This window comes from Anarrhichthys ocellatus, unplaced genomic scaffold (genome assembly GCF_004355925.1).
Source record: "Anarrhichthys ocellatus isolate YVR2014 unplaced genomic scaffold, GSC_Weel_1.0 scaffold2, whole genome shotgun sequence".
NCBI lineage: Eukaryota > Metazoa > Chordata > Actinopteri > Perciformes > Anarhichadidae > Anarrhichthys > Anarrhichthys ocellatus.
The window spans coordinates 4298410-4326356 of record NW_022280032.1 but is presented as its reverse complement, the minus strand read 5'-3'; the positions used below and the strand labels follow the sequence as shown (position 1 = coordinate 4326356).

The 27947-nt window shown below is 40.2% G+C and overlaps 1 protein-coding gene across 2 annotated transcripts in view; it reads right to left on the bottom strand.

The window, feature by feature from the left end:
• The window catches only part of lingo1a (leucine rich repeat and Ig domain containing 1a), a 102512-nt gene that overhangs the window by 32689 nt on the left and 41876 nt on the right, over nucleotides 1-27947 (bottom strand). The window contains exon 2 of one of the 2 annotated variants that reach the window (XM_031868901.1): nucleotides 23940-24084. The exons of the other annotated variant lie outside the window; for it this stretch is intronic. The gene's annotated coding sequence lies outside the window, so the exon portion shown is untranslated. The remainder of the gene's footprint in view (nucleotides 1-23939; nucleotides 24085-27947) is intronic. 2 annotated transcript variants of the gene reach the window in all.

Sequence of the window (27947 nt, the reverse complement as noted above, 5' to 3'; positions counted from 1 at the left end):
TATATATATATATATATATACAGTATATATATATATATATATATACATATATATACATATATACTGTATATATATATAGTATTATCCTGACTTGTATTATTGTACTGTATGTGAAAACGACTGCTGCAGTGGAAAATGGAAAGCCGTGTGTCTGGCGAGGTTGGAGGGGAAAACTACCCTCAATGGGCTTTGAATTGCCAAGATCCTGAATAAGCATTGTAATATGGGCTTGCAGGCAGCAACCAAATGTGCATCAAATTGGATTTGGCATTACCGACATCTAGTTTTACCTTTTCAAATGCATAACCCACAATACATATTAAACATCCAACACTAATAACATCCTGTCATACTGTAAAGGATATTATTGAGGGACTGCATGGGGTTTAGGGGCGGTCATTTTGGTTTTACAGTATGACAGAGTTCGTTCATTTAATATTATTCTGTTTCATTGCATATATTGTGCATTTTTATAGTCAATATTTTTTATTTTTTACTCTGTTACTTTCATTGCTTACCTGTATCAGACTGCTGCTGTATCGAACAAATAAATGTCCCCTTGCGGGATTAATAAAGTATCTATCTACAGCATCTATCTGACATCCTTGGGTGAAAGCTATTTTAATGACGGGCAGTTTATAGCCATAATGTTGCAAAGGTGTCAAACCAACGTGATAATGAGTCATCGAGATCATGAAAATCTGTTTTGAGACAGTGGCAGTGCACCAGAGGACAGTCTTTGTGATGGTGACAAAGATGGAGAAATATGCACAATGAGAAAAATAAATTGCTCATTTATTCCATGGTTCTCACACATCATTAGGATATTTACTGTACACTACTTCTTCTCTAATGAAGAAAGAATACTTCGATAGACTTTATATCCAAGTGACATGAAGTCAAATATATCCTACATTTTAGAGGGATAAGAAGGGCCTTATTTACAACAACTGCGGCAAATTGGACCTAGTTCTGTTAAGCCAGTGGTCATTTGAGCAACACTTTTTCTTCAAAACAATTGGCAGGCTGTGGCTCTCTTACTGCAACTCAGCCTTAGTGCTGTGCAAGAAGTACTGCAGAGATGATGCTCCCATGCTACTTGCACACACTGCTTTGGGCGGACTATCATTCCCATTAAACTAATAACAGTTAGCCTCTTATCTCACAATGTCTTGGCAAAGTCACTTCCACCCTTGAACAAAACACAATGTCTTTGAATACTTGGGTTTAATCTATCACTGAGGCCCAAATGAGACTGCATAATCCTGTGCAATTTGCCTTCTTGTACTCTACATTAGCACATATTTTCACTGTGTTTGTGGGAACAATAATGCCATTCCTCAACTTCAAGAGCAGGAACATTGTAATTATTCGTTTCATTTTTTTCTGCTCAAACAGCAAAAAGCATTAGAGTCTTCTTACAACAACACTCTCATCCTGTATACATCACACTTCTCTATATATATTGTGCACCTTTTCAACTATGTGTGCAAAATTGAATAATCAATAATTCCTGTGAATCAAGTACCAACCAATTGTATCCTATATATTATGACACCAGTCAATCTTAAACTTTTAGCACAAAGGGAGGTGTTTGTGGAGCCACAGTCTTCTGTAGCTTCGTATCACACTGCATTCTAAGCCTATCCATGTTCTAGTGCTCCAATCAAGTTCAAAGGCTTCAATAGGAATCCCTCTTGTATATTTACTGCATACCACACAATGCTCGTCACACGCATAGTGTCTTTTTAGAATACACATCTGTCTTCACAGAGAGTTTAAGTTAAGGCGCGACAAACAAATCACGTTATTAATGACTGATGTGAGGAATTTAGTTTCACCCTGGACACAAACAGAGGTCTCCTGAGTGAAAGTCCTCTGTTTGTTTGTTTGACCCAACAACCACCACCCCCACCTATACCCTATGTGGACTATCTCACACTGTTTACTTCGTCAGTTCCTCTTTACATAGATATGTCATAGCGGACACTTCTTTGTACGTAAAGAAGTCCAGTTACATGTTTCTTTCTGTCTTGTCATTAGTGGAAGGAAAGATGTTTCTGTAAGAACAGACTGAGAAGTTTGGTGCAGCAGGGTTGCCTTTTTTACATCTCTGATATGTACAGAAAAGTATGTGGTGTTTTGTTTCTTACTTGAGAATTTGATGGGAGATGCTATCAGGAGAGTGATGAATGTATTGACTAGGATGGTGTTATGTCTCTGAGTTCAGAGACATAACTACTTGCAATTGGATTACTTTGAGCCTGTATACCCAGGGTTAGCCCTGATAAGACTGGTTTTACCTGGGAATTACATACTATGCTAACCTTGATGGTGGGACCTTTGAAGATAACCAAACTTCAGAGTTTAATAACTGAAATTGGATGAAAACTGCATTTTAAAAGGAATCTTTCCACTCTTTAAAAACAAAGTTCAAAACAACATGTAAATTCCTACGAGAGCTGTCACAGCCTTGACAGAGTAATTTGGAAAAATACTGTAGGTCCAATTACATCATCGGTGGCTGACAGGTCCTTTGATGCCATCTAAATCGGGGTATTTTGCTGTTGGCATTGAGTGCTAAGGGTGTTTAAGATCTCATAGAGAAAAAAGAGCATCAGAACCATTAGTCTGGATGGCAGACAATGATGGAGCGTAGATGGGGTTGAGGAATGGCATTGTTTTTGTGTTATCACCTTGAGAGTCAGTGGAGTATAATTTCTGATAAAGACTTGTGGAAGCATTATTTACCTGTCAACGTACTGTGAATAACTCAGCATATTCCCTTTTGACAGGGTCTTAAGGTGAAACGTAGACTTTTTTTAGACTCATAGCCAACAGCTAGCTTTTTTCTACATCATAAAATGTATGTTGTGCTTTTGATAAAGGGATTATTTCGTTTTTGTGACTGCCGTTAAACATGTAAGCCTCAGCAACCCCAGGTTTCAGGATTCATACCATTGAATTGGTGTAGAGCAGATATAGTAATTCAAAAAGGCCAGATTTAAGAAAATGCATTACCTTCGTGGGGGGACCGATACACTCATGGTTTCACCACTTGATGTTGGTCAAATGAAACTATGACCATACAGTTAATGGTCAATAACTGTACATGCTCTTTTATCTTTTTTGTTGTATCTAGCCATTTGGGATTTCATTTAGCCAATGAGACAAATGTGAGAAATGTGTTTCGCTATAGACAAGCTATTACGAGCAGCGCTTTAGCCTCAGACTCCTGCAGATATTCTGCTCATGGCCTCTGAAACAATGGCTCCATTTTTATTTATTTTTTCCATCTGCAGGGCACCATCCATTGCCAGGGCTCCTCGCCTGTCAACTCAGTGCACAGACAATAGCTTCCTGACATGAGAGCTCCTTGTAAAAGATGTTGCCACACCATAAAAGTATATGCACAGACAAACACACAGTCGCCACAAACATGTTGGTACAGGAACACACAGATACTGATGCACACCCACGCACACACATCTAATCTGGCCCTGAATCAAATCCCATCCTTTTGTTTTTCAGACAGTAAAGGAGAGTGAGGGAATGGTATTGGGAGTAGCGTTCACTGGTAAGTAATCACTATTTCAAGCGGTTTTGGGGTCACCCCCCCACTCCTCACCAACACCACACCATTCTGAGGGGAAGAGAGATTTCAATCACTTTACAGCTGCCACCATGGCTTTAGTAAGTAGTTGACAGCCAAATCCATGCCGATCCGTTGAGTGATTGCTGCTGCGAAAGGTCTAATCTCATTTTCTCTTCAGCTTTTGACTCCCTGTAAATTAGCTCACATTAAGTTTAGGTGTTGCACTGTTGTATCGTAGAGCAAAGGCAATTCATGAATTTAAATTAACGTGCATTATGTGAAGTCACCAATCAACAAGCCTCCAAGGTGTTACAAATTATACAAAGTTAAATACATGATGTGTTAACACTTGGAGTGCCGAGACGGTCTGACAGAGCATTTGGGTATTTTGAACCACTACAAGCTGTTCACCCCACAACTTTTCTAAATGTGTGTTTTTCTGATGTTTTATCAGAACTGGAGAGCATTTCTTCATTAATAAGAGAAGAGCAAAGAATGACCCTGAAGGCTTTGCTCAATAGAAAACATGTTTCCTCTCTTCTCTCCAGTGGCTTATATGCAATAGTTTGATTGAAGGATGGTTCATCCAATCACCTGCCAAGTATTTATTGGAAGTGCATGCCCTTTTTCAAACTGTTTCCAACGACGCCTTCTCAGGTGGTTCTATGTAACAAACCATCTGGTGGGTCAGGTTAATCATTTCTAGTAACTTCATCAAACAAATGCTTTGTTGATGTGCTGGTGAACACAGTGAAATTACATATGATGGTCTGGCAGACCGTTGGGTGGTAGAATCCGGATGGTCCTAGTGTAAAAATCTGTCCGAACGTGTCACTTCCTCAAACTAATGCACGTTAGTCTGCCCAATATCTCCACAGTATGATGAGATAACTTAACACTTCAGAAAGGCTTCACAAATATGGCGGTGGTCAGCGTTCATGGATTTTGTTAATGTCACACATAAAAATGCAAAGCCCAGTGCCTCTGGCTTATTTTCAAATGCCTGCACTCTTAATGCTGTTCATGCATTTAAGATTGTCACAAAAAGGGTTGAGTCATGGGGAAATTATATGCAATCTTAAAACTGAATTAAAAAGGGCTATTTCATACTTAACCAAACTGTTAGATAGGAACATGTTCATGTACATGTAGCACTCGCAGCTTTGGCACAAAAAAAGGGAGACATGTAAAACCAAAATCTATTTTTTTATATAGCTTTTGATGGATAATGTGGGGAAATAAATACACCTGAAATCCTTCAGTGACTATCCTAGTGGGACCGTGTCAGTGTCTACTTTGTGCTGTTTGTACTCCACAAATTCATTCAACCTATTCATCCATTCTATCTCACTGTATAGCATATTTAAAATACCTATGAATGTACTGATGTATGAATTTCATCACTTTACACATTACAACTGGAATGGAAATTCCAATAATGTTGTTATCATGTGAAATCAAAGCCCTCCCCTCTTGAGCTTTGCTTTGCAACATGATAAACTGTCTTCAACACACTGGAATTGTTTGTCATCTGCTGTACATTAGAGCTCCACTGAAGCATCAACAATCCATTTCTTTTTAAACATCGTTGGTTTTCTTAGCAGAACATTTTTATTCTAAGCAAATGACAGACAGCTCACTTTTTAACCCCTCATGTGAAAATGTCTGAGTTTGCAAGATGCTAATGGCTTGCATCTGACGCCTCATTTGAACAAGGTGGCCACTTTGACCAAGAATATTCCCTCTCTGTCATTTCATCTCTGAAGGCTAGCGCCATTAACCCTAATGCACTGATGTAATGTCTATGTTACAGGCCTTTAATGTCACAATCTCTGCCTTTTTTCCTCAAACCCGAGACATTTCAGTGTGTTCTTACAGGAAATATGGTGGGCTAGTGACCACAAAGACAGCCACATTTTGCTGCTACTGCTGCAGAGTGCTGGTGCCAAGGAAGAAATGAAAAAAATGAAATAACAGATTCTTTGGTACTCTCTGGGTCTACAGTCTTACGTACTGCTTACAGTGCCTTTCTATCTGTATACGCTACGTCAAGTTACTTTGAAATGAAAATACAGTTTGTCAAAGAGACCTCCGAAAAAAGGAAAAAAAAAAAGGATGCAGCCAGTCCAGAGATAATCTTTTTTTAACCCACACATTCTACTTCCTTGTCAAATCTGGCACCTGCATTACCCATAAAGCAACATGGCTGATGTAGTAATGAGCCCCATAAGGCAAGTTTAAGTTTTTTTTGCAAGTTTATTTATCAGAGCTTATGCGGCCCCTTCTGGAGCCACAACATGCTTGATACAAAAGTGGATGATTATAACAACCATTTTTTGAAACTTTATTTCTAATGCAGATCATCTAAATCACATTAGTATATTTATTACATGTATATATTTTAATGAAACTGACAGCTTCGCTATTTACTGACCCACTGCCAATTCTTGTGCCTTTTTTTCCTCGCCAAGGATGCGCTTGGGGTGAGGCTTTGACGTTGTGTGGCCGGCTCTGTATCAGCGGGTGGGGCATGCAGATGAACAGCAGCCCCTTGTCCAGGGGTCGTCACTCATCCGTTGAGTGGCATGGAGGGAGACGTGCGCTGTCTGTGTGCATGTGAGGCCCGCGCAGTGTTGGCGCAGAGTCCGCCAAAGATCAGTAGAGTTTCACATTGGGGACATCGCGTGACCTGGCATTAGCAATCTGCTTCACGAGGGCGCATTCATTTTTCATTGAAGAGAAAATGACTTGCTTTTACCCGTCATGATTCCAATGTGCATGTAGCAGCAGCCTCAGGTAGCCAGCCAGAGAGCAGACAGGTTACCAAGAAGCAAAGTATCAAGGGAGTAAAGAAAAAGAAAGTTGGTTTTATGTTTGCCTACTGTAGTTTTAAAATGTTTTTCCATACGTTGTCATGTATGAAAAGAGCCAACATGATCAATCTAAGCAAATTATTTAAACAGCCTATACATAGGAATGATTCTGTCCCATATTTGATGCAAACAAATTGATCACTGTAACCCTGATCACTATAGGCAGTTCACATTGTACAACTTAATTCACATCAGCAGCAGTAGCTACTCACCAAGACCTGTAAACAGACAGACCGATGTGTAAAATTGGCGGAGTTCCCTTAAGGCCTTGTGGGTGGTGACACATTTCCTCTGTGTTTACAGAATCTCCTCACACTCACTGCATTCTGCAGTGCTCTAAACAATCCTCCCTTCCTGTATTATTAGCTGAAAGCTGCTGCTCATGTAATCTTTGTTAGATTTCATTTTCGGAATTCATATCCAGCATCTTTTACACGGTACCTATGGTCGTCTAGTCACAGTGACTATACTGTGCCATGCTGGGCAGCCATTAAGAACCAGCTAAATTCAATACTGTTTGGAATATATCGGACCCCTCAGGGCACTGTTATGGGCATTTGACTATGGTGATTTGTGCATTGTGCTCATCTTAGATTGTGCAATTAAATTAGAGTTTACTCATCTGCGCCGCATCTTCATCTTTATTCTGGTCCCTGAGAATTTCGCTCTGACCTTGCTAGTAGTCTGCCAGCTGCTATCAGAGTTTAGCACGAAACCACACGGTGTATGGCTTATTCATCACAACAAATCAAATGAAAACAAAATCCACAGTTCTGTCCCATTTGATTTACAACATTCCGGCACGGACAACCCGCTGTGATCCAAAGTCTGTCAGGAACGCAAACAGAGCTGCATCTGTCAACATTTGCTAAAACACAAAACCAGTAGAATCTACTCAACTGAGAACAAGAGTCATTTGGACTTACCAGAAGTGTGACGAGTGTTGAAATTTAACAATTTCAACTGGAATGTTGAACTGTCTCCTCAGCAAACAAATCATAGTTTCAGTACTTTATTGATCTCCATAGAATAATTCTCATCATCCAAAGGCAAGTCCAGGGTCTTGATTAGCTACAGAGGTTCATGTTAGTCACTAGTGAACACTTAACAGTCTAGATGCTTGGTGATTTTTAGGCTTTGTATCCTGATCTTCTGACTAAAGTGCAGAAGCTCTATTCATGCTGCCTGCCTGCTGCCTTCACCGATTCATAACATTATACCCAATAACTGTTGAGAAATGCTGGGTTGTATATGCAAGTAAATAATTTGGAATAACAGCATATCAGCTTGTAGACTCACATTGTACATGGCAGAGGCTAAAGGGTAAAGGTAAGCTTTTCCCTCTGTTTTTAACAGCTGTTGAGCTGTCAGTCAATGTTTCTGCATTTAAGAGCCAAAGTTAATTATTTAAATAATAGAGGATTTGGATAATAGAGAAAGAAAACACCACTTTTAAAGGAATCTTGCAGAGTTCCCTCTCCTATTACAAACCCCAAACAATCACATTGTCGTAATGCTCTGTAAAAAGCGGTAGGATAAAATGCTGTTATCGTAGCAGTGTCATTTTTTCAGGTTAAGTATAGATGCAGCTATGATACTGGATGGATTCCTGGGGAGCACGGAGATAGGAGTTTCCTCAGCACAAACGAAAATAGCAAAATAAAGCCATTTAACTTCTTCTACCCGTCCACCCTGAAGAGGCAAATACATAAATGCTCGCGCATTTACACACACGCACAGCCAAGAAAGCAAACTGGGGAGAGGTTGGATACGACATATATTGCATTCACTCTGGCCTCTGCATTGTGTCAGCAGAATCTCATTAACATGGGGGAAATGGTAGCTCTCCTTTGGTCGGCTCCATTAGTTCCAGGGTTATGACCGTTTCTCATTGTGTGGCTCCGAGCAACATGCTGGTCCCCTTGTGGTGTGTGTCTGGTGTTTGAGTGTTTGGAGGTTAGGGAGTGCGTCTGCATCATTATAAGCCGTTTCAATTTCCAAAAAGCGAATGCTGAAATGGCTGCCTGGAGTTAAAGGGTCACTTCGGTGTTTTCAACCTGGACCCTATTTTCCCATGTTTTGTGTCGAAGTGACTAAGGGGGACAACAATTGTTTTGGAATTGTTCAGTGTTGAGCACGAAGGCTGCAGACTGCAGCTGCTAAATGGGCTGCAATGTTATCGCTCGGGGCAACTCCGCACTGTCAATGTACGTCCAGTTAAAGTGCTTTTTTTTTTGCCACTGCCAGGAAAGGTGAAGAAAAGGGTTTCATTTCTCTGTAGGGTCCTTTCCATAATGTTGTCAGACACTTAAAATAACAATCTGAGCCTGTCAGTTGCAGAAATAAGCAATTTTAGTGGATGTACATTGACGGGGACTAATTGCCCACAGCGATTACCTCAAGGTACCGTCTGCGGTGCTCCAACAATGGTACCGGTGTTACTCGAGGCTCAGTCTCACTGTTGAACCTAGTTCAGCCAATCAAAGAAAAGAAAACATGTCTTATTATGGACTCTGCTTGTCTGGACTTTGTAATGGATTGTCAGTCTAAACTTGACAACATTAAAAAAGGTGCGAAGGCATGCATTATGCAATCTTCGCGCATCACTATCACTTTGTATTTTTTTTTTAATGCTTCCAGGGAAATAAATGTTGTTGAAGTTATTCCTGGTTTTAATGTGGAAGACAACTGACAGTCGTGAATATATTTACTCTTTGATTAACTGACACTTAAGTATAAGCAGCACTAAAGATCATACGCATATTGCTTGGCAGTTTTTAGCACATAACTTTATTTTAAATTCTAGTCATGATTTGTAAGTTTAAATGATGGCAAAGCCAGGATGACTGTCAGAGGACATTTACAATATTTGATGTCATGATGTTGCAACAGAAAACAAGATATTTTTGGGCTTTAAAATTTCACTGAATATTAGCATCATATCTTCAATAAAATGCTGAAGCTATCACATATTGGACCAAAAGGACATATGAGCACAGCAGCGTTCAATACTGAAATCCACTATCAAGAAAAATGTGTTCAACCTGAAGGGTTGTGTTACTTTATCTGTGTCTAGTTAAGTTTAATCACCCAAGAGCTGGTCAGCAGTTACTACCAGTTAAAGGAAAGAACCAAGTAAAGCTGGATGACTCGTGCTACAACACTGGAAAAAAAGCAACAACGACCCAAAACTCTGCTGCCAAACTCAGACCCACTTATCTTAAGATAGGCAACGTTGCTGCATCATTCGCCAGACAGAAACTCATGTCAAGCTCTCATGTCGGTTGATATATATTGAAATCCTCCCTGTCCTGTATGTGCGCTTTAAAACCACGTCTCCCAACAAACAGACCACTACAATCACTTTTGCGTAATGGGTTTTCTCCCAACGCTCCCTCGCTTCAGACTTTCACTTGAGTCTTGACTCAGCCCCAATCTGCTGGCAAAAAATAAATAAAACCCTCTCTTTCTGTCACAGGGAGGAAACAAATATTTACAAATATCATCCCGCAAAATGATGCAGACATGCCATAACTCTTGGGGCCTTTCAATTTCACAAGTCTTGACATTTAATTAAACTGCTTTATTGGACCAATTAGTGTAAATTAGGGTTTGATGAACTACAGACAAGCCAGAGCATTGAAGTCCCCTTTACCAAAATGATCATGTGTGCAGACAGACCTTTTGACACAGCACTTTGGAGATCGGTCTGTCTACGCGAGACTGATCAAACCCCCGAAGCCCAATCTGAAGATGTATCATTCTTCCATGTTTTGTAGAAAATCTGACGAAGTAAATGAAGCGACACAAACCATTCGATACGATGGTCTCCACTTCTATATCATGAGGCGAAATTATTCTGGCTCTCTGAGACAATTTTGTAGATATCACTGTGCTTCAGGAGCCTCGCACTGGCCCAGAGTTTCGAAGTCAAAGGGACTTGATGCAGCCTTGGCAGGAATGGCAGAATTAAAGGTGAGTCACGCCACCACAAGTATCCTACTGATACCAAAGCCAATAAACACTCACTGCTCCCAGCTGGAGACCAGCCAATACCACAGGGTAGCAGCAGGATTAAAAGGTCTCCTGAACGACTGATAGGGCAAGGTGGGCTCAGCAAAGTGTGTACAATGACACATGCTGCGTCGCCCTGTACCAACAGTGGTGTGTAATGTTTTCAGCTAAAAAAATTTATATTTAATTATTGCTGCATGATTCCATTCCTTCAACAGAACGCGGGGAAAAATATGTCTTTTATCATGTTTCAAGCAACGCCGTCTCACCCCAATGCTGACTACAGCGTGTCAGTTTCCACTTGTTGCGTGCATAGTGTCTTTTCAAAATAAAAGTTTGCTAAGATTAAGTATAGGCAACGACGCCACTTAGTTAGGGAAAAGAGCGTGGTTGACATTAACTTGGGTTAAAATGGGTTTGGTTTCAAACCCCTCACAAAATAATTTGTGTTAAAGGCAAATAGGACCCCTGAGTGTGTTCAGGGCAAAGGAAGCTTTGCTATATGCTGTTAGTTTCCAATCAATGCCAAGCCAGTAGTTTGATGACTTTAAAGATCACATATATTATTTAAGAGTTTCACTAATAAATGCAATATCAGCTTTTTAAAGACCCAAAGTGTTCCAGGTTGTTGGTAGTAGCAAGTTCTAAATGTTGGTGCTAGCACTACCTTTGTTTGTTAGTTATTGGATCAAAGATTGTGCTTTTAACCACCATAAGCATGGAGTCATTGTGGCAGACTGAGAAAAGATCATTTTTTGAGCTAATTGATGAAACTATTTTTGTTTAAATACTTATAGTGTATCTATTAGTGCATGATTCTGCATTAAGAGTCCAAGCTTAGTGCAGCTTGATGAAACATTTGATCTAGATCGTTCTTTTACTGTCAATGACACCGTTATTCTTTTTTCAACAATAAGCCTTCACAAAAAAAATGATAAATCTCTTCTTTTCCTTCCCATTCCACTGATGGTGACTGATGCTGACTGGTGTGCTTGTTTTGTATTTAATAGTTAATAGTATATTTCCGTAGCAAAATTGCATCAGACACAGCCAGTTAGGGGGAACCTTAGTTTAATGTCAGTATGCAAATTCTGCAGAATCTGAATTGTTAATGAAAACCATTGCTTTCAAAAATGATTCCTGACTTCAAGTTTTCAAAAAGCAGCCCTGTGTAAGTGTTCTCAGTTCTAAACAATGTTGGGTGATTCACAGGGCTTTGTGCCATCTAGTTTCCCCCCCGCTGAATACACTCAATTTTTTTTTGCATGAATTTGTTTAAAATGACTGCTGCACCACCATAAACAGAAAACCGTGCGTCTGCATTTGTACCTGTATTAATCACTAAACATCAATGCCTTGCTGACGTTGTCGTGACATACCTACATAGCATTGAAATAGGGCATGTGAGTGAGAGGCAGTGCGCTTTTCAATTTGAATAAGTAGAACGGAGCAGAAGTGGTATCAATATTAACAGTGGTAACTGTGATCTCGATCAGTGGGCATCGAAAATAATTAGCGTTGGAGGCCGACTGATAACATCGCATGCTCTATAACTGATATGTCCAAAGTTTGATTCCAGCTTATACGGAAGCCTTTCAACGGCTGCGTGACCCTGTAATTAATCTCCGCTTCCCAGATGGAGCGGAACACATTCAATTATTCTACCACCTTTGTCAACTAGCCTTTGCACTCCGGGAAGATCTGAACATGACCTTGCAATGCCATTTAGCACAGCCCCTTGAGTCCTACTTAGCACTTTAGGTTTAAGGCTATTGACACAAAGTTGTGGCATTAAAGGACTTCGAGACAAACAGGCTGCATAATTGCTTTTGTAAGGAACCCTTTTTTTGAAGCCTCAAGGGTTCTAATGCAATTCCCATGATAGTGGCATTATCTAACATTGCTTTCACCTTCCTACTTTGATATGCTCAGAGCTGCAAGTAATCACGGGGTAGAGGAAAAGATTAGAAGCCGCTGCTGTGAGGGTTCTGCTCTGCCATCACTTTGATGCATCTCTTTTGCAAATGATTCATTGGCCTTCACTCTTTTTCAATGATACCCTTTCCAGATCATTAAAGCACCTGTGGCTTGAACTGTGGTGTGGCACACATCATCCACAGCACACCCATGCCCACTGACCCACACCTCCAGTATCGAGAAGCCATCCCTCACACACTGCAGAAACAACAGCCAACAAATCGCTTTACCATAGGGAGTAAACGACTCTTTCACAATGAATGCTATATTCCTCAGATGCGACACATTAGTTGCTGCCACTTGGCACCACGGCAGGTTGTTTGTCAACCAGCTGGTTCATGTATGCTTTCAGCGAGGCAGCATTTCCAGATTGGTTCTCCAGTGAAAAGCAGCAAAGAGACTGAAGGCTCATTTCGACATTAAAGCGGGCATGATGAAGAATCTGACGTTACGTGTGCTATTGAACATTCACAGAGAACGTATAAATCTTCAGCATGCAGGTGTTTCAGAGTGATGTCTACTCAATAAGTGCGCTGGAAGACCACACGCGTTCCCACGCCGCAAGTTACTGACTGTGGTTCTAACGTATTTTATATGTGATCTGTGTCTTGTGTCGTCACTGGGAAACACAGTGTTCTCCCTCTTTGTTGTCCTCATCAAAATCCCTAACAAACAGTACTGGGACACCTAGTCTCATTAAACCAATGTGCTACTCTCTGTAACTTGCCACGCTTAGTTGTCAGCAGACAGAATAATTGGCCGTATCAATTAGGGTCTGCTTACTGTCTCACCATCACACTGGCACACTTCACGGCTCTCCAGGGTGGAAAATACCAGAGGATGTCCAGCTCTACCCGAGTAAAGCTACAACCGGTCATTTTAAAACAAATTACGTGTTCATTTTATAGTTTTTATCTTGCCTGGAATATGGGCATACGAAGCACATTTACTACTCAGTTTCAGTTCTGGTAAACTTTAATTATCTCAGCATGGCTTTTCTGTGGAATCTGCAGCCTCCAAAAACAATTCATTCAAAGGTGTGGCTTTTTTAAAGAAACTGTCAATCTTTTCTGATTGAGGTTTTGTGTACAGAAAGTGAAAGAAGAGTGAGGAATGAAAACATAACTTTTTTCACCTTCTATAGGAGATTTTGTTCTGCCGCTGGGGATGAAAAAAAAAAAAAGAAGCAATTTCTTGACTCCTTTTTCTCTTACACTTCTACTCTTGACCTTGAAGAGGAATACCTCGGTGATCATTGTCTCTTTTATTCCTTCCCACCTACCCCGGCTTGAGAAAATCTAATTTTCAGTCACCAGTTTTGATCATCATGCAGGAAAAACATTATTAATCCATATGAACTGAAACATACAGCCCTTCACAAATATGTCATGACATCAAAAATTCCAAGTTATTTTCAGTAGATGAGCAGACTGTATTTATTCATGATGGATCCTATTTTGACATACAGAATACAATGACAAATCAATCAAATGTCAGTCTAAACTATGTGTGCCTGTGCCAAAGAGGTGCGTGATTTAATATAATTTAAATATGCAAATGAGGCACTATTTAATGCTAACTTTAGGTGAATTCAGGAGAAATCTACAGACACAAAAAGGCAAAGTGAAAATTAGCACCTAAATATGTATTCTGATTGTTTTGCAGGAGACTGAATGAAGAAACGTTATGGAAGCTAAATAGACCAATTCTCAAAAATACCAGTGCATGAAAAAAAAAATATTCCATGTTCAGGTTATCTCCCTTCGAAGTATTTAAATAATGCGTTCAAGCTCAATGAGAATAGATTTGTCTTGTTTTAACAGTACTTAGTCTTATCTCGATTTCATTGTGTGATCTATCATTCCAAACTGTAGTATGTGCATATTGAGAATCTGAAACAACTGAAATAATGACGTTCAATCAGATTATACAAAAATGCTCAGCTGATACATTTTTTTGCATTGTTTATTCACCACACAGCAATTGTGTTCACCTTCCTAACTTAAGGGTAACCTAACGGGCCAATGTTTAGCATTCTCACAAATAGGACAGTTTTTATGTCCGGCCAGAACAAATAATACTTTGGATGGAAAATTAGTTTTAGAGGAATTGCGCACAACAGTTGACCCTTTTAGGTAATTCCAGGCAGTAGTCACAACGAAAATGACCAACCAGAAACAGGAAGACAGGGAATATCGGGCAGCAGCTGAGGAGTCAGGAGAATGGGGCGATTTAGTTGAATGAGCCCAACAAAAAAGGAAAGTATGACGAATGCCACATGAAGTGTGTCATAGGTTTTGAGGTGTCTTCATAGGCAGGAGGGAGAGACAAACGGCGCATTTTGAAGAATGAAGCGAGGTCACACCAGAGACGACCCACATTATCACATTTTTGTGTGTGTTTGCGCAGAGGTGGTTTTGAGCTGCGTGGGCACATTAATCAGGTTACAGAAATAGAATAGTTTGCTCCTGTGTAATAGAAAATCATACCATTAGTGGAGGCAAGGTGATGGAAATAAATATGTTTATTCTTCCCTTCCTTAAAAGACTAGAAAAGCAAATCATGAGCACACGGCTGCTTCCTGTTTCCACTGGGCCACATCCCTCACCGATAGCTGAGCTTCTCTCATGCATTATAAAGGCAATTCAACAACAAAACCAGTAAAACAACTCATAAAAAGACTGAACACTGTGGGATGCATTTTCTGTCATGGCCTCCCTTTAAATACAAATACAGTTCTGAGCCTGAAAGCACAGCATTTGGGAGTGAATGATGTATTCAAAAGTAAAAAAAACAGTCATGGACAGCGAGGTGAGCTGGAAAAAAAGATAATAAACTAGATTAAATTGACAGCCCATGTATCCGTTGTGATGGCCCCTGTATGTTTGTGTGCTGCATCAGTTACTGGGTTTATGTTGTTTTGAAGGTGCCAGAGGAACCTGATTTAGTGTCTAGCCAGATCTACAGTTCCTCGGCCCAGTGATGCACAGGAAATAAAAGTCTGTCTCTCTTCACTTTATACTCCACAACACCTCACACAACATTATCCCCACACCTCCAAGTGAACACTACTGATGTCACTGATGCACCTCACCTCAATGTGCTCCTCATCTTCTCTATAATAAATGACTTTGTGCCCGTTCCTGTGATATGACACCATCTGCAGCTAGACCCGGTGAAAGCCGTCCTTGACCTTGAACAAGATACTAAAATCCAACAGGCTCAATTATTGTAAATCAAGCCTGATAAGAACATCAGTCAAATGTCAAAGACAAAATGAACATAATCAAAACCATGTGTCAAGAAGGGCTTATCAACTAATCTCAATGGAAAGATGGAATTACCGCCTGGCAGTTGTTCGCTTCCGCCACTCATGTTGCAGATTACATCCCCGTCTGTCTGAACTGTCTTCACCTCATCATTCTATCCGGGTAGACATTCATGTGAAACTGTCATGATTAGCTTATGAATTATTGAGTTGTGACCAAAAGCGTGTTTTGTGAGGTCACAGTAACCTTTGACAAACCAATTTCTAATCATTTCGGGCTTGAGTCCAAGTCGACGTTTGCGCCAAGAAATTCCCTCCAGGCGTCCCTCAGGTAACGCGTTTACAAGAATGGGACGGACGGATGGACAGACAACCTGGAAAACACAAGGCCACGGACATGGCGTACAAAAAAACTATTATTGAGCTTATTGAACAACGTGTGCAGTTATCACAACACACAGGATATAAAATCAGTGTTGGAGTTATTTGGGTTTACCTTGAGAATTGTATTCCTTTTCTTTGTATTTTTGCTATTCAACTCACTTCATTGTAACTGCAATTCATAACCGTGCATCCGATTTTCCAACCGTGACTCTGTAACTGTGTTTCTTGCTAAACTGCATCCGCTCTCATCCACTCTGAGCCGTTTCTCGTAAGTTAAAGGCATCAATATTTCATGTACAATCAGCTCTAAACCATTACAGCCAACCTTGGATGAAGCTCGGTAGTGTAATCTTTGGCAGCGCGGTGCACCCACCAATGTGAGACGCGATGACCTTCACGCACTGATGCTTTGCAATCATTTTAAAAGCAGAATCACACCACAACAGCGTACACGAGATAAAACTAAACCTTTGAAAGAGGAAGTTTACGCTCACCCTTGAGCACAAAATATGTTCGGAAACTAAACTCAAAACATTCGACAGCTCTGCTCAACTCAACCCAGCTGCACTTTTTTAAACTTGTACCATAACAAGAAAAAAACAAAAATCCCATTGCCGACTGGGATTTTTCATTAATTCAGCAAACACATTGACGTCCTACTGTCAGTTCTTCTGAGCAAGATCCGTGTAGAATGAATCACAAAAGTATTTCATCGACAAATGACTATTGAATACTCATTTAGAAGACCATTAAAACATACATCATAAGCAGTATAGATTAATAATTCCCAGGGATATTTTAGCACCACTCCACACCCAAAATGTAGGAAAACATTATGCAGTTGCATTTCTTGTCAATGAGTGTGCTGACATTCACACTAATAACTCTTCAAATCCCAGTCATGCTTTTATTAAAGACGAGCTTTTGTGTATCTTCGTATTCCAATCGAAAACACCCTTACATAAACACATGGCGGTTTGCCATGGTAACTGCCTCCACACTGCAGCCATTCAAAAGCATTCCCAACCTTTTCAGCCTGTGCCTGTTCACATTGCGTAAATATGTACAGTTGGTGTACATTCTGGAGGTCAATGGAAGTAGAGCACTTATGCACCACAAAGCTGCGCCCCGTAAATCCTTTTATATGATAGTGTGGCCCCTGCATCCTGTGGAAAGCTGACCTTGGATTCTTGTTTAGCGCTCAGCAGCAAAGGATTAGAGGAAATCTTCAACAAACACGTTTTGCTCTGAGAGATCTGGGCCTATTTTGCCTCAGCTTTATTTCAAAAAATGCAAAACAAGGCTACTTTTGAACTGCAATCTGTGGCTATTGACAGCAGGGGAAAATACAAGGGGTTGATTTTTCTCTTATCATTTTCTTTTTGTGTGAAAAGTAGGTCGAGCTGAGAGGCAAAGCAACTTACTGATATTCAGTTCTGTGAGAAGAAAAGACTCTCCAAAAGTCAAGCTAGACTCGTCACCTCCCCATAAATTAATGAACCTATTTGAGCTCTCTGAAGCCGTCATAGCTGCCTTTTTATGCCAATAGTTACTGAACTCCATGTGCTGGATAATGTTTAGATGGAAAAGGTAAACATATCCTCTTAATTTGTCAAAAACAGCATAAAACCAAATCATGTAGATTTTTGTTAAAGCTGTCTTGGTTTGAAATAAGAACTTTATTTACAATTCTCAGTCAGTTTTAGGTCAAACCGATGCCTCTTCCCTTTCTGGATTTAAAGCATTTCAAATCTCAGTCAACAGACCAGAATATCAATGTTTGGAGACGAACAATTGCAACAATCAACAAAGAATTTACAATTAATAGGAACTATTTTATACATCTGGGAGCAGTCCACATTCCCCACATACTGTGTGCAATGCAGATTCTGTTTAATGGAGCTCAACTGTCTGAACTTTATGTTCTGCAATCTTGTGGACAGTGAATTCGGCACAGGAAGTAACGATTATGGTTTAACTCGAGGTGCTGGCAAGCCAAAGTAACCTCGGTAATAAGGGGATGTTACATTTAACAAATACATGTTAGACTTTAGAAAACTTGCCCGACAACAACGTAACGGTGGGGATGATTTTTTAAGTGGGACGTGGACTCATGTTCACACTAATTCTTGGTCAACATTGCATTTCAGTCTGGTGGTAGAAGCGTTATGGCACTTCCTTATCAGATCACTAATGCACTGCATGAACACGCTTTGGAACATCTCATAATCACAGAAGCACACTATACTGGAGCTCAAACTGCTTTGAAGAGCTCTTCACACACAGAAGTTATCTTAATGTAACGCACTTGAAAAGCTAATGCATCTCTTGAGAGCCAGTTGTCCAGGATACAGCTCACGCCTTGAAGTAAATGTACAATAGAAATGCTGGTAGCTGGCTATTTAACATTCTACATGTAGCATTTCATGTTTCTGAATATTAAAAACACAATTTATTTTAAGTCTGTTGCCCTCTGTTGCTTACGAGATGTTACTGTTACCCACTACAACCCAAGTTGGACGATAAGGACAGTGAAATCCCTTGTTAACAGACAGTATGCAGTCAATAAAAGCTTGCATAATGCCAAAGCTCTGTGGCTAGAATACTGGAACAAGAGTAAACACTGGTGGTGGCCCTGGCATATTTAATGCCTTAGGCAAGGTCTTGAATGAAAGATTTCCATTTGTTACTGAGGTGAGAGTCTAAGTTTTCTTTTGTGTGTTGAAGGGCAGAAACGCGCCGTCTTTGGTAAGATGCGTTGTGTTGACAACCTTTTGATATCACCCAAACTCTGGAGAGCATTAATTTGTGACAAACAAACATGCCTCCCCCATCTGTCAAGTCAACTGAATAAACCAGTGGGCACAGAGCACAAGTGGTGAGTGAGGGGAGCGACGTGGAAAAAAAACATGACATAAGAAGAATCTTTCTTTGTGACTGGTAATATAACAGAGAAAATATTTACTATGTCTAGGCTGCTGCTGTCCAAACTGCCCACCACTGGGAATTAAGTTATTACAGTAGAAAGAGCTCATTGTGATCAGGGTTACAGTGATCAACCACTTATATGGATCACATATGTGTGTATAGGATATGGTATGATATCTCATATAGTGTTATATTATAGAGCCAGTGTCAGTTTATTGTATACTCTGCATCCTGTTCATTTGTTCTCCAGTAGGGGGAAGAGTGACCAGGACATTCAGAATGCACCCACATCAGAATCAACACACCTATAGCTTGGCAGTGTGGGCCAGCGCAAATGGTAGAACACACACCACCACTGTGTTTTCGGCCATTGTCAGCTCCTACAGCTAATTTACCGCCATGAAACTAGAGGCATGTGTTTCGATAAGTTCATTATTACGAGCCGCGACAGCAGCTCCCGCTGGTGTTGTTTTCATCTTCTGTGTGTGTGTGTCATCATGGCAAAATGTTGTGCTGGTCCTTCGGAGTACTTTGCCAAGTGTTTATATTTCTGTATGTCTGTCTGTGAGCAGATTGTGGCACCTTGATAGAGCAGCAACAGTGCAATATGCAGTCCCAAAACTATACAGGTGTGTAGTGTCGGAGATGGGTGTGGTCCATGCAAGGGCGCCTAAGGAAGGGGGTAGGTAGTGGGGAAGGGGCTTTAAATCCCTGGCCCAATTTGGTGGTGTGATCCAATCGCAAGATGAGCTCTCGTTTGATTTAGCTTCAAAATAATGCAGATTGAGAAAGTAACAAAATAAGTTTGTGTCATCAAACAGGAAGTACACAGTACCTCGACACGATGTCAAGAATACTCGTCTAAAAATACACCACCAAACAACTAAATAGGCCAATGGGATGCAAGGTAGATCATCCAAAGCAGTTTTGAATAGTGATGCGTGTTTTATGGTGGCCTTTTTCCCTTTAATTATAACCAATGCACATTTCTGATCAGATGAAATGAAGGAAACAATGATGGATAGAAAGGGTACAACACTTCTATCTCTGCCTTTGTTTCCTTGTCAAAGTGTTTAACAAAATCCACTACGCAACAAGATTCCGATAGTATGGCTGTCAAACTTATTTGTCCAAACAGCTTTGATTGTCAGTCCAAGCAGAAGTATTTTGTGAAGTATTTTGTTGTGAGAGCTCAGACACAGCTCACATGGATCCTACAATAATACCCAACGGAGATTACAGTATAGCTTATTTGATTTTAAACGGTTGGTGTGAAGATATCCTTTGGTGTAATCAGAATATAATGATCTGCTTTTGACAACTTGTATTGGAAGCTGAAGGGGTTCAACTGGAGGGAAATTGCCTCTAATAGGACAAAGAATGATGCACTGCCCGAAAGCACAAGAAACCAATTATGTTGCATGTGCTGGATATAAACAGGCGCCTTCAGTTAACCGTTCTTTGAGGAGACATTTCTGAATTCTAGATCAATCAAATACAGTCAGGGTGTGTAATGATGTGTACAGATACATCTTGCATTTGAAATTCAACAGGGCAGCGTGTTTGAAATACAGCCGGTGTGATGAAAACAAGACATTGAAGCTAACTTTACCAACGCTGCCTGAATGTGGATGTTGGCTTTCCTTCAAGAATCTGATACACAGGTTTCACAAAGCAAAATGAAGTGACTCACAGCCATGAACAAAATGGCCTCTCAGGATGCTTTACTTTACACTGCTCCCCTGTCTTGCCGACATGGATGCAGTCACACGCAGTGGAGAATGTTCATGATTCAAAGGTCAAGTCGTGGGGGTTTTGTATGCAAGGTAGAGTGCAAGCCATCGAGCAAGAGCATTTCTCATTAGAGCTCGCTGAGAGGTGTCCTTTCATTGTTCTTATGCAAATGACGAATCATTTTCTGATGCTCTACATGGCAGTTATCCTGTGCAGCAGAATATGTAATCTCCATTCTTAAGGCACATTGAGCGTTCGATCCTGATGTAGAAGAATATAACTGACAACCGCTTAGTTTTTGACTCTATAAAGTGATATTGAATATAAGAAGATTATCTATTAAATAGTATATTTGATATATGTTTCTGTTTCCAAGATCTTCAGGGTAATTTCATTGGCCTTGATAATTCACAGCCAACTTCCAAATGACTCTCACAGGTACAGTTTGTTGAGATATGTCAAGAGGAACTCTCTCTTCTTTTATTGTGTCATAGTGTTCCAGATAACAATGACACAATTCTGTCTCTTTTGAGGAATATCTTTGGTCCGTGGTGGAATTAAAGCACCAACATCTTAGAAACTAACTGTAAATAGATGAAAAACTGGCTGAACAAAGAAAGGTGAATCACAAAGACAGAAATATAAAGACACAGATGTGTGAACTCATTTTCAAAGAAAAAAAAATGACCATGAACATCATGCTCATCCTAAGGTTGTCTAATTAATGGCAGCATTAATGTGGTAATAACCTCATAATAATGAGGTAATATATGTTGATGTTTTCACAATATTATAGGCTGCTGTCAGCATAACAATCTAAATTGGTCATAACCATATTATAAAGCTGAACTTTGTTTTCCCTTACGTTCCCTTAACATTCCCTTTTGTTTGTGCTGTGGCTTGTTACCCTGAGAAGCTTGCCTGTATGTCTCATACATCTTCAGTCATGCGGAAGGCCGTCCGTCAATTTTACTGCACATCGGCTTCCACTCCACGCAGCATCGATGATAGATGGCCCTAAGTGCAACTAGATAACTACGACAGGGGATAATAAAAATGTGAAAACACACATCCTAGACAGGAAATTGGCCATTTTGGAGCAATTGACACAGAGGAGCTTGAAGTGATGGCACTTCCTGTAATGCTTATCCTTTGAAAAGCGAGGGTGTCTGGTTGTCCACTGGGAGATATCTACAGTCCACTGGACAGATTACTGAGGTGCACTAACCTAATAGATCTCCTTTATGTATTTTTTTCTCCATAGCTATTTCTTCTATGTTATTTGTCAAAGGGTCAAACCTAAGATGGAAACGTTTCCGTCGATATCCTGGTCATCTGCAGCAAAACAAATCAATTGGAACAAGTTATGATACGGTGAGCTAATAACAGGTCATCGGAAGAGGTGGAATTAAGCAATGACCTGGTTAAAGTAGGAAAATTAGTAAAAGTGACTACCTTAAGTATTAAAATGGATCTTAATGGGGCTTAATGGTGAGTGGAATAAAGAGACAGGCAGGCGTATGAAACTCTGAGATGCCTCAACTCTACTTCAGCGTATAACGTGGTATCGGAATCTGTAAATACCTGTTTCTAGACGCAGCCTCGTATCTTTTTCTTCTCATCCTTTATCTCTCTCCGTCTATTCACCACACGTGTGAAGTAGTGAATTGAACTGAATTGATTGGTGATAATGCTACTGCTGCTCTTCCAGGATTATAAGCACATTATAGAGTGTTTAACCGTTCGTATGGAGCGCAATCAAGGAATTACATACTATCTCTATGTAATTTGACGCCAATAAAGGCAATCGTATCACTTGAACTGGGGAGGAATATGTATTTGTCAGCGCACTAATGTGCTTCAATGGATCATGTCCTTTACAGATATTTTTATCACTGACACAAACCTTTTCACATGGCAAGATGACATTCTCCCCATTTTGAAGCAAGCAGTCTGTACAAAAGTGGGTGTGAGTATCACTTCAGTGCTGATTAATAATTCATCTGTGTGTTGTCAGAAAGTGTTACTGGTCTAATGCTTATCAAACTGCATTACCTCTGAGACCAGAAGATTGCATTCTTACGGGCCAGCCATAAATACAGTGTTCTGCTGTTGATTAAGCAAAGCATCTTGAAAGGCAAATGGAGGAGAATTTGTGGCACTACAGCAGTCGCAGGAAAAACAAGTTCATTTAACTCATGTTTAGCACATAATTGAATAAATCCAATGGAGCCAAGTAAAAGGTGCACTTTAACACAGATGAATGAAGAGCTTTTGCCACCGCACACATTCAACACCAACTACATTATTATGGTCTCCCAGAAATTACATTGATATACAACTAACTTATAAAAAGCAAATCTAATTTTGAAGGAATTGTTAAGAGGAAACTTTGTGAATTCATGTGTCTGGCAAGTTGCAGTAAAATGTTCATTAACAATGGATTTAATTTGTTTTCCTTTCACTTTTGCAATACAATATTCTGCTTATAGCAACTAAAGCGATTTTAAACTTTATGTGTTTTTTTATGTTTCGGCACTAACAGCACTTGGTAATGTTAGGGAAAGAACAAGGTCTTGGTATAAACTGTCTCCAGCAACTTCAAATATGAGACAGTGTGTATAGGCTTTAAACAAAACCACATTTGTTCTCCCCTAACCTTTCCCAAATTGCCTGTGTCGCATAAACCTCTACGCAGGACTCAGGATTCAAACTCTGAAATGGAGACTAATCACTGTTGTGAAATGCCCCAGCAAGCTGCTTATTAAGCACCTAAAGTCCATCGAGAAGTTCCTGCATTCTAAGGGATGCTTTGGTTGACATGTATGGTCCAGTGATGTTGATTGGCACTAATTAGGACATGACTACGTCAGAAGTTTCAACATTTTATACGTGACAGCTGTGAGTTGAGTCGGCGTTGTTAAGCCTCTCGTTGATCGCACCCTAACACATTAGCATGTGAGATGGTGTCATGTTGTTCTCTCATTACTTTCCTTAACAGTGGTAAGTGTCGGCTGGTTATAAAATATGTCAGGCATGGCCTGCATTTCAATGCAACTTGAATTTAGAGATGATGTGAGATTTTTCCAACTAAACTCAAAAGTCTGTGTGCTGCATGCTGATCAGCGGGGATGTCTTATAATTGTAGTTGTGCGATAATACTCACAGGCAGTAATCGCTGTCCTGCTGATTCCAAAGAGCTGCTGGAGCTGCTACTGTGCAGAAAGCGGGTGGCTGGAGGTGTGAGGTGGGCAACGTCTCCCTTTAATCCACATACCCTCGCAGCATTCCTTCTTCACTTGATCAGCCACCTGCAAGGACCAAGCACCAGTGGAAACCTTACTCCCAAGCTATTAAATCACATATTTATGTATTACTGCAGCTCTGGAGCCAGGAAAAAATGTTGGCCTTTTAAAATTAGCGCAAACCACGGATATGTTGAATGTGGATGTTTTTGCATTTGTTTAAAGCAAGTAACAACATTTTTCTTTGCCGACTGGGTTGATTCCTGACATTTCATTTCTGAAAGTGAAACATTTAAGGATTATAAGTATATAAGCATGTAGAGAAACTCTTTATTCAAACAATCTATATTGCTCTATGAAAAAAAAAGACATATTTTAAGCAGCCGCCATCACATTGTGCAGTATGTGCATGTAGTTCCTATTTCTGCTGTTGATTTAACGAACAACTAATTTACTTGAGTAAATTGCTTTTTTAATTATGCTCTTTTAATTATGCTTCACAAAGTCAGAAGCAATATAGAGGAATACATGTTTCAGTGCGTTTTCATACTGATCTTAAGAGAGCTTCTACTGAAAGCCTTCACATACCATCACCTCATGTTATTGGACTCTTTTCTTTTCAAAAGACCTGAATGATATTCCAGATATGTGGTATGAAAAGTCTGACTTCAGTTAAAGAAAACAGTTGATTATGGTTTAAGTAATAACTGGTGCAAACAATCAGCCTGAATAGAAATTCACAGCTTTAACTGCAAGAGCATCCTTATTTCTCAGGCTAAATTCACAGAACTGAACGTGGCATATTTACCATTGGAGTCTGCATAAATGTCCGGTTAGAATTAAATAAATAGATACACTGAGCATAAACAAACAACTCTTATTATAGATGTGTCTATCAACTTTATACCAAAAAAAGCTCTTTGCAAGAGAGTTAAACAGTATTTCTGCCTTTGCATACTTGCTGCCAGTAATAACCACATGCTCCATTTCCCTCTCTGGGGCTGAGATACAATCAGACTCTGGAAGAAGAACTTCAGTGTTCACATTTTGTGTATGAGACAGTTCATTTCTACCTTCATTACAGAAAGTAAATAACAGAATAACTTCTGGTGAAATTATTAATATTCACATTTCCCAATAATAGATTTTGTTTAACATTATTTTACTCTAGAGTCTAGATGCTACTCGTGCTATAAGTCTTAAGACACCAAAACTCAGAAGCCGTAACCATAAATGACGTACACAAGTACTATCATTACACCAGCTGAGCTGCATTTATTAGCTAACAGCGCAAAAGGCAGCGACCACCAAGTGGCTTGGCAAACATTTAATCTTTCACATTTTGATACACACGCCTAGAACTACCTGATGCATTTACATCAGCAGGGATGAACTTCCCTTTGATTTCCTGGCTAGTGAAAGGGAGACCTTGGATCCAAAGCAAAGTGTAGGAGCATCTGTGCTGCTGTAACTTGTCTGCAGAGTTGTTGGCAGTAACACAGACACCTTGTTCTTCCTCGGCAAGATGTTCTACATCTCATCTCCCTCATTACTGGCAAAACAATTAATTCCAATGTTTGGTTCCAGATTATTGAATAGCATCTGTTTTACAGTCTACGTGTCGCATTATTAGTGGCATAGTGTTTGGGTACAGCTGCAAACTTACATGTTACTGACGTACTTAAAATTATATTCTGTGTAGAAATGATTTCTTTTAACACCCATAACATCCTATGTGTGAATGCAAACTCTATAGCGGGTGTGAGGTAATGTGTTATTCTCCCTGTATTGTCCTCACAGGTTTATTTAAGCAATAATGGCATTACTTGCTGAAATAGCTAACATGCTTGAAACTGTTTGAAGGAAACCTGGACATCAGCTCCCCATCAAAACTGCTTCTGGGTTTGAGTGAAGCAGAGCCCGATAAGGGAATTGACTCATTGTTTCCCCACTTGAAAGCCGTCAGCTTGGGCCTGCCAACGTTATTCCTGCCACTCCGTCATTGACGGGACCTCCGAGAATATCACTCGCCACCGCCGCTACCACGCCATGCAGAGTGGCAAGTAGCTACAGCATGTTTACTTGTGTAAGGATAGCTGATATTCAAAGGAAGCTACGATGCTTAACTGACATATTGTGAGGACAAAGTCAGGGGATAACAGGATTCAGACAATAACCTGAATTGAACACAAGTCTCCTCCGACAACCTTGGGATAATCGTTGCCAAAAGACAAAAGCCCACACATTTGGTCTGAATGAAAATTGAAGAAAGGGCGCTGGAGAGAGAGATGAGTCATTGATAAACATCATCTGCACAGCATTTAACATGGAAACATGATATATGATGGGCTTCTTGTGTAAAATTCCTACCAGTGGGCCAAAGCTCAACCCAAAACTAAATTCAAGGGTTTCAAGTATGAAATGAAAATGACATAAATGTATGTGTAAGTAATCTACAGCAGCAAAGCCTTTGGGAAGAAAGAAATTCAAACTTTTCTCAGTTTCTATCAAGTGCTAGCATGCTTTTACAAATCATCTCTGTGCACAGAAGTCTTTGCTACTGATATTGTAGCTTGGGACTTTCCTCCCACCCTTCCCTGTGTCTGTGACAAGATTAGACTATCTCTTCTTGTGCACATGGATGACTGACTCCTTGGGGCCGGTCGCATCTCTCTCGCACGCCCTCCCTCAATCCCAGGGCAGAAAACATTTCTATTTTCAACAGGATTAGCTCTCACCACAAGCTACCTGACAGGCAAAAGCATCACGCGCATTGGCACACGCCCCCCCCCAAGGCACCCAGCAGGACATATCATGGCCTCAGTGACTAACAGGGATCCCGGGGAGTTTACCTTACAGTTGCACGCACAGTAGGTAACAAAGTTCCAGCCTCTATAAGACATCTTTCAACCGCTCCTGTCTCACATGGGGTTTTTGAGACCTTTCTTCCAAGCCATAAACAGATCTGAGGCTAGAAGAGACACAGTCAGAGGCAGAGGTAACAAACTATTTGTAAGTTATTAACTTAAGAGGATGGATGGATTCAATACCCTGTAATATAAAATTGCAGACTCCTCTGGAAGCAGACAATAAATAAACAAACACTTTAAAAAGTGGTTAAGATGACAGCTATAGTGTGCGCCAAAGTATTTGGTGCATCACTCTGCAAGAAAAACACTGTCATTGTGTTGTTCATGATTCCCGTAGTAATCCCTGCTCCAGTTCCTCTTATCTTCATTGTGGAATGAACTTTCTGTCGGTGTTCTGTATTACACCAATACTTTTCCTTAATCTGTAATCCTTCACCAAATAGTCCTCAAACAGGGGATGATACCAAAAAAAAGACTTTGAAGGGCATTTTTATATTTTGAAATATAGCCTGATTAACAGCGCAGCATCGATCATTTTTTTTACAAGCACAGATTATCTGTAACAGTTGGAAAAGTCAAAGCAGGGGAACGAATGCAGAGGATTCACCTCCCCCGCATCAAATTACCAGCTGTAACAATGGCTTTGAGGTGCCTCTGAGCACAACACCCCAACTGCACTGTTGGGACTGTGCACTGACCTGCAGTACAAACCTGCTGTTACACTCACAGGCTCCAAGGAAGTGTTTTCACTGACTCGTCCATTTTGGAGAAATATGTGCGAATGATAAACTTTCACTAACCCAATGAAGGGAAATCAGCAGCAGCTAGATAATCTGCTAAACCCTGAATATTAGAAGTACTGTGTAATACGAACATAAACACAGGTCACCGTTTCACATTTACTCATTTTCTCCAATTCAAATCCTCCAGAGAGTAAACCTTGAGGTATTTACTGAGTAAATAGATTCCAATCATCCGTCTTTAGAATCACTGTTCGAAACCAGCCAGTAAAACAATAGTGAATATGATTTTACAATTACCAGTTAGGCATTTTGGAAA